Consider the following 8,011-nt stretch of genomic DNA (forward strand, 5'->3'; position numbering starts at 1 on the left):
TCTGAGCTGGCCTGCCAGAAATTTTTTGTTATTGTACGTTTTCTGTTTTTACTCTTTCTGTCATTTCACCGGGTTTTTTGTTTGCAACTAACAGAAAATATCGGTAAGGATAACAAAAATTTTCTGTTTTCACTTGTTTCCGTCATTTCACAGGTTTGTGCGGTTTGCTGCTAACAGAAATATTCTGTAATGTTCCATTTTCTTTTACCATATTTTGTCATTTAACCGCTTTTTTTTTGTCTTGACTCACAGACGTTTTCTGCGAAGCTTCATGTTCTATCATTTCACTCACTATATTTCTGTCACATCATCTTTTAATGACTGACATAAAATCAGATACAGAACATTAGGACTGCTGCGACATTTCAACAGAATGCAATATTTCACCGCTTTTACAAGCAATGGCAAGTTAGCATTCAAGAATATTGGAAAATATAGTGTTCAACAATGCGATCATGGCTGGTATTTTACAATACAGTAATGTCTTTCAGCATCACTGAACTGAGGTAAACGGTAGGTGGGTGACCAAAGAAAAAAAGAAAATTACATTACCCTGCCTGCACTACAGGCATACAGTAGTAGCATGCAAAATATGCAGTAATGGCAAGTAAAGTAGCAACGAAACCTGCGCCTTTATGTCATACAGAATGGCATGACTCACTCTAATATAGTAAAACAATGCAATGAATACGACCCAAGGTAATAATACCTGAACAATGAACACAACCAGTCACTAAACAAATGGCAAGCATACGCAAAAGGAGAGTGTATTAAAAAATATGCTTTGCTCACGACTAGTGCTGCATTAAGCAGCAAAATGAAAGAAACGGACATAAGGCATGCCACGGGCTGTTTGCCTTATCACAGTGTAAGTACAAACATTTTTTCACTCCAGTTAGTACGTCTCATCTTGAGACTACAATAACTTTAAAATGAAAATAGTAACACATGCAATATAGAAAGTAGTGCTACAATTCATATAACCAGCCACTAAAGAGTAACAGCAATATACTCATAAATAAGGTGTGCTGCGTTATCAGATGCCTGAAAAGCTGCCTGTACGTGACGTCACTTGTAACATGAGTGCTTTCTATATAGAGATGCTGCTTGGATGAAATAGAGGGTTGTTGTTATCGTGCCGGGATCGGGGCCAGTCTCAGTTCCTTCCTGCCCGCTGACCGGCTGCGCTCGGCGTCCCGCAAGGGCCATAACGCCACATGGTGTCAGAAGTGGGATCCTGTGGCATTTGAGGGGCGTTGCCTTAACTTCGTCAACCGGCGCCATGTCAGAGGACAACGCAGTCAAGCCCTTTCACGGCACATTCGCGGTTCCTGCTCCGCCAAGGTTTGACTTCGACCGGACGTCCGAATGGCCTTCTTGGGTCCAACTCTTTGATGACTACCGCTTCGCCTCGGGCCTACACGAGCGGAGTGAAGAAGCGCAGGTCCGGACTCTACTTTATACGATGGGCAGGCGAGCAAGAGAAATCTTCTCTACTTTTGCATTACCCGAAGAAGAACACAAGCAATACGAAGTCGTCAAAAAGAATTTCGACGAGCACTTCGTCGCTGCAAGGAACCTTGTTTGTGAGAGGGCGTGCTTTCACCGTCGCACTCAAGAACCAGGATAGTCAGTCGACCAATGCGTCACCGCGTTGCGCGCGCTGGCGGACCGGTGCGACTGCAAAGGAAAAGAACGCATGTTTCGCGACAGGTTCGTTGTCGGCCTCAGGGATGCTGGGCTCTCTGAGTCACTTCAAATGGGTGAGAATTTGACTCTCGCCACCGCTTTGGCAAAAGCGCGCTTAACTGAGACCGTCCAACGACAGCAGAAGCAAATGTGAGAAACTGACGAAGAACCCTTGGTAGCGACCACCGGCAATCTTGACGCGGTCACCAAGAGAGGGCAGCCCGGAAAATATTCTTCAGGACAGCACTCGGGCAGCTCGTCAAAGAAATGTTCACCTGGAATACAAGATACGTGCCCCAGAGTCCAGTCCTACCGACCAGGCACCCACGGGGCATGCCCCAACTACAGTCAAGGAGCGCACCCCAGAGCCTCCTGCCCGGCAAAAGCAGCGAAATGCAACTATTGCGGTTGTTCCGGACACTTTGCAGCTATATGTCGGAAAAATGCTGCACGTGATGGAAAGAAGGTACTACTTTCATCTCTCCATATGTACAAGGGGGCGTACTTCGTTGGCGCGGTGAACGGGGAGTATTCTAATCCTCGGTATGTACAGGTCGTCATTAACGGCACACCGGTGTTCGCTAAAGTAGATTCCGGTGCCGAAGTTTCCGTTGTGCTTTCCACGTTTCCCGGTTTGCCTACCAGGCTAGAAAAGTGCGACCTAATCCTAAAAGGCCCGTCGAATGAGCCACTGAATGTTTTGGGAAAGTTTCATGCCACTATTCAGTGGAAACAAAACACTGTCCAGCAAATCGTGTGCGTGGTCTCAGCATAACGCTCCGTAATTTTGGGCCTCCCAGCACTTGAGGCTCTGGAAGTTATTAAATTCGCGGTCTCTGTCAGTAGCGACACAACCGTCGAAGCTTCCTACCTGCAGGTTTTCAGTGGTCTAGGAGCGATAAAAGGAGAATACAAAATTAGACTAAAGCCGAACTCGATACCTTTTGCAATTCATGTTGCGCGTCGCATAGCCTTACCGTTCCGTGACCGAGTTAAGCAGGAGCTCGAGCGTATGGAGCGATATAGCGTGATCCGCAAAGTAGATCAACTAACAGAATGGTGTGCAGGAATTGTGCCAGTACTCGAACCATCTGGAGCGGTTCGTATTTGCGTTGACTTGACGCAACTAAACAAAAATTAGGAGTCACTTTGGCGACTAAACTGGTGCAAGGCGAAAGCCTTAGTACAGCATTCTGTCACGAATGTGGTTGTGAATGATGATTCAAGTGCTGCCAGCGAATGACGCGTCCATTGGCTGTCTGCGTGTGTTACTGATGTGTGGTTAACATGTTAAGCTTCGCCTGTAAGAGTGGAACGCGACAGCATCTTGCAACGCTGCCAGGGAGTCCACAGAACGCCATCGCCAATTCGGCTGTGCGCCTTGCTGGACGGTAAATTTATTTTTTTAGGAAAGGAAATGTATCTCTCTCGCATATCTGGGTGGACACCTGCACCTCGCCGTAAGGGAAAGGGGGAAGATGGGAGTGAACGAAGACGCCGTATTAGCTAGACGCGCCTTTGTTCATTCCAAACCATTCAGCTGGCATTACGGAGTGGCTAGCGTGCTCGTATCGCACTCCGGAGACCCTGGTCCGATTCCCCAATCGACCAATTTCGTTCTCGGTTTTATTGATTTATGCGGTCTAACTAGAAAGGTTAATTAGGCTATTTCATATTTATATTATTGTATTTCTATCCATCGTGTTCTGTCATTCACCTGTCAATTGTTGGAACTGTCTAGGATGTTCGACACAACGTATATGAAACGAGCAACGTCGAACTGAGTGGGGAAGTGCGTGGTGGTGGAGCGAACGCGGCTTCGTACTTATCTGTTTTTTTCAGCAGCGTCTCCTTCCGCGGACGCTGTTGTCGATGCGGCGCGCGTCTTTCTTTACTTTTCCTCTTTCTTCTGACCTCTTCATTCTCCTCTATCTTAATTAGGCTAATTTATTAATTAAGCAATTAACTAAACTCAGTCCAACTTAGTTGGAGCATCACTATACGATCCCTTTGATTGGTTGCATGGTTACTAGCCAAAGTACAATTGGCCCCATTTGAAATTCGCGCACTGTGACGTCACGAGCATTTCGACCAATTGAAAAGCGTGACATTTTCTGTCGACAACTCCTGCTGACAACGATGAGGCATTAAAGGCTTCCGCCTTAAAAGTGTTCTTCGTGAGCGCCATGTCATGCCGACAGTGGATGATAGCCTCGGTCTTTTAGGTGGTCCCTCTGTGTTTTCGATGTTCGACGTCAACTCTGGCTTCTTTCAAATTAGGTTTTCGCCCGAAAGCCAGTTGTTAACTACGTTCTTAACGCCAGTTGGGCGATACTGTTTTCAAAGACTGCCGTTTGGAATAACGTCAGCACCCGAGATCTTTCAGAAAAAAATGTCTCAGATACTTGAAGGAATCCCAGGCGTGATAAACCTGATGGATGATGTGCTCATTTTTGGCAACGACAAGGCTCAACATTACGAGCGCCTGCGTCTAACTTTAGATCGTCTCGCTAGTGCCGGCGTTACGCTAAACAAAGAAAAATGTTCCTTCAGGGTAACTAAGGTAAAATTTCTTGGCTGTGTGCTTAGTAGAGATGGCATCAAGCCGGATCCTGAAAAAGTTCGTGCTATCAAAGAACTGGCGACACCAGCTAACTTGTTTGTCGTTCGACGGCTGCTCGGTATGGCTAATCATCTGGCAAGATTCATGCCAGATTTGGCTTCGAAAACGGCGCCTTTCCGTCACTTGCTTTTGAAGGGTTCCGAATAGACGTGGGGACCAGCCCAAGAGCAAGCGCTGTCGTACGTCAAAGGCGTTATCTCTTCGACACGCGTCATGGCTAGCTATGATGTAAAGTACCCTACGATCCTTTCCGTTGACGCGTCATCATTCGGTTTGGGGGCTGTATTGATACAAGTTCAACCAAACAGTGAAAAAAGACCTGTTGAATTTGCGTCACGCTCGTTGACGCCTGCCGAAACCAGATACTCCCAGATTGAGAAGGAAGCGTTGGCAATGACTTGGGCGGCAGAACTATTCGAAGGGCACATCAAAGGTCTTGAAATTTTGTTAGAAACTGACCACAAACCACTTGTAACGTTGTTGGGAAAATCACCTTCAGATGTTTTGCCACCTCGTATTCAGAGCTTTCGCATGAGGCTTATGCGGTTCAGCTTTGCGGTTGTGCATGTCCCGGGTAAGAGCCTCGTTACTGCAGATGTATTGTCTAGAGCCCCGATTCAGGGAAACCAAATTGATGGTCATGTGCTTAGTACTGGCGAAGTCGCCAAATTCGTATCGGGCTGTTTGACAAATGCCATCGAGGCTAGCCTTTTTGAACGAGTCAAAGCAGAACAAGCAGCCGATGAAGTCGGTCAAGCTCTCGTAAAATTCAGCCTGGAAGGCTGGCCCAAGTTCTCATCGCTGTCGATGGTGTTACGTCCATACTGGCAGGAAAGAGTAACGCTGACAGTCGCTGAAGGCGTGCTACTCAAAGGTGTGCGGCTGGTGATCCCACAAAAATTACGCGCATAGGTCTTGACGCGCTTGCACGAGAGTCACCAAGGAATTGAGAAATGCAGAGCTCGAGCCAAAGAGTCCGTATGGTGGCCTGGGTTGAGTTGCCAGCTGAGAGCTTTGGTGACCAATTGCCCAGTGTGCGCGGAGCTCAGGCAAGAAAAGTCTGAACCAATGATTCCGACAACCACTCCACAGCGTCCTTGGCAAAGGCTAGGCGTTGATCTCTGCCATATTGAGGGAAAAGGGTATTTGGTGGTATATTTTTCTAGATGCCCAGAGGTAGCCTTGCTATCGTCGACAAAAAGTGTCACTGTCATTATGCACCTCAAAAGTTTCTTTGCAAGACATGGCATACCAGAGGTTGTCATGTCGGATAATGGAACACAATTTGTATCTCAGGAATTGAGTCGTTTGCTCGCGACTATGGCTTCCGCACTGTGACGACGAGCCCCAGATACCCCCAGGCAAATGGGAAGTAGAAAGGATGGTCCAAACAATTAAACGGCTGATTATAGAAGCTAAGGACCCCTATCTTTCGCTGCTAGCGTACAGGGACACCCCAGGGCCACTGGGAAAAGGTCCTGCAGAGCTTCTGATGGGCAGGCGGCTGCGCACAACAGTCCCTCCCAATAGCCTTCTGCCCCAGAGGGCGAGCCATGTTTTTCTAGTGCATGAATTCTGTCAAAAAAAAAGACACAAAAGCTAGGGAACTAATGGAAGCTTTTTTTATTGTAAAAAAAGGAAGCATGTGCGTCAGCAACACATCCATATCTCTGTACAAGGCTGAGAGCAATTTTTTCACCCGTTCGCTATCATATCTGCCTCAAAGATGATAGCATTCCTTGCATGTAAGACGGCATATATCTGTGCATGTTTTCTACGAATAAACCAGTTGTGAGTGGCGCTTCGTCCCGTCTTTCTGTCTTGTGTTGTCTTTTTTCGCGCCTGTAACCAAAGATGAACAGTTACCAACTTGCCCAGCAAGAAGTTCTTTTGAGCCTGAAAAAGTTCAGAGATCGCGATGTAACCATCCGACAGCTGCAGCGTAGGTACTTCAATAGTCGTCATAGGGCTCTTCCGCTGCCAGTCCTCAAACCAGGAGCGGAAGTATGAGTGGCAGACTGCAAAGTGAAAGCGCGAGAGTCTTACGTCTTTTACAACGCCCGAGGTCGTATGTAGTTAGAACTTCTACGGGTGTAGTTCTAGAAAGAAACAGGAAATTCCTGGTTAACTTTGTTTCCCGGCAGAATGACTGCGAGGACGGTGGAGGTAGCTATGAGTTTCCGCAAGCATATGATAGTCGGGTAGAAATGGAACGGGAAACTAATGCATCTAAAAACAAGGCACCTGCCGATCCGTCTAATACTCCCTTGCCACGAACTGACCCTCCTGAAAATAGAACGCGAATTGGCTGTCATGTCCGACCGCCAGACCGATATGGGTTCAGTAAGTGACGGCTATTGTTTTCAGCATTGGTTGCTTCCATTAAAAATTGTTCATCCTTTGTTGACTGCAGTGCTAAGTTTCGTTGCAAATGCCGGTGTATCTTTTCAGAGAAAAGGGGAGATGTGCTGATAGCGCCTGTGCCGCGTGTCATGTGTCTGCGTTATCGGATGGCTGAAACGTCTGTCCGTAACGTCACTTGTCACATCAGAGAGAGAGAGAGATCACTTTTATTTTGCAGCTCAAGTCCGAGCCTTCTTATCTGCCCGTTTGGTGGGCGTTATTTATTGGCGGTGGCGGAGTGGGGCCACGTGTCCCTTGGATGCGTCGGATGTGGGCGGCGAGGAGCGGCCAGAGGGTGGGCTGCAGAGAGGTTGGTGGAGCGGTCCATCGGGCCCACGTGAGGTGAAAGGGGGGAGGCAAGGTATGCGAGGAAGGTATGGTGGGAGAGTTAGTGGCGCGGGGGCATAACCAATATGTATGAATGTTTGAGGGGTGCTCTCCGCACACGAGACAGGCGGGTTTGCCCGGTTTATGAAGGATGTAGTGGGAATACAGTTCGCAGGGAAGGGAGTTAGTCTGTGCCTGTTGAATTAGAGTGGCGTCAGCACGGCAAAGGAAATGGGAGGGTGACGGAAGGGTTCGTCGCATGTGCCGCAAATTGCGAAGGTGTTCGCGGCGGTCCTGTCGGTGTGTAGCGCGGTCTGCCTTGGGATTATAATGGGCTGGCCAGACAGTCGGAGGGCCCGGTGGTATTTTTTCACGGGCCAGAGCATGATTTGAAGAAAATAGCGCCAGAGCATGCAACCCACGAAAAGACAAGGACGAGACACAGTAGCGCTTTGTGTCTCGTCCTTGTCTTTTCGTGGGTTGCATGCTCTGGCGCTATTTTCTTCAAATCAAGTATGCACCAACTCGCCCAAGAAGAAGTGTTAAAGCCAGAGCATGAGCAAGCTCATTCTCCGGTATACCTTGATGACCAGGAATCCATTCAAGGCGGACATGAAGCGTAGGGTGGGCTGTTAGGTATTGCAGCAAAGTGTCTAGGATATGGGGAGGGAGTTTTTGAGATTCGAATGAGCGTATGGCAGCCTGAGAGTCTGCACGTACGAGGGGGTACCCAAAAGAAACCGGACTTATTTTTGTTTGAACTTATTTTTTTACATTTTCAGCACAGACCTTCAATATCCTTCAAAGTACTCTCCACTTACAATGATACGTTTGTCGAATCTTTCATTACATTTTTCAAAACATTGTTTAAATTCATCTTTTGTGGTGCTTGACAGTCCCTCCGTCGTTTTTTTCTTCACCTCAGCAACATCAGCGAAACGCTTTCCATTCACCTGTCTTTTCATTCTA

The 8,011-nt window shown here is 47.6% G+C and overlaps 2 pseudogenes; both read left to right on the forward strand.

The window, feature by feature from the left end:
* The first annotated feature begins 851 nt into the window (after positions 1–851).
* Positions 852–3,234, forward strand: LOC149356014 (uncharacterized; annotated as a pseudogene).
* Positions 3,235–5,292: 2,058 nt separating this feature from the next.
* LOC149356015 (uncharacterized) lies at positions 5,293–7,372 on the forward strand (annotated as a pseudogene).
* Positions 7,373–8,011: the final 639 nt, after the last annotated feature.

Source organism: Amblyomma mixtum, chromosome 3, assembly GCF_055824585.1.
Source record: "Amblyomma mixtum isolate Tamu chromosome 3, ASM5582458v1, whole genome shotgun sequence".
Lineage (NCBI taxonomy): Eukaryota > Metazoa > Arthropoda > Arachnida > Ixodida > Ixodidae > Amblyomma > Amblyomma mixtum.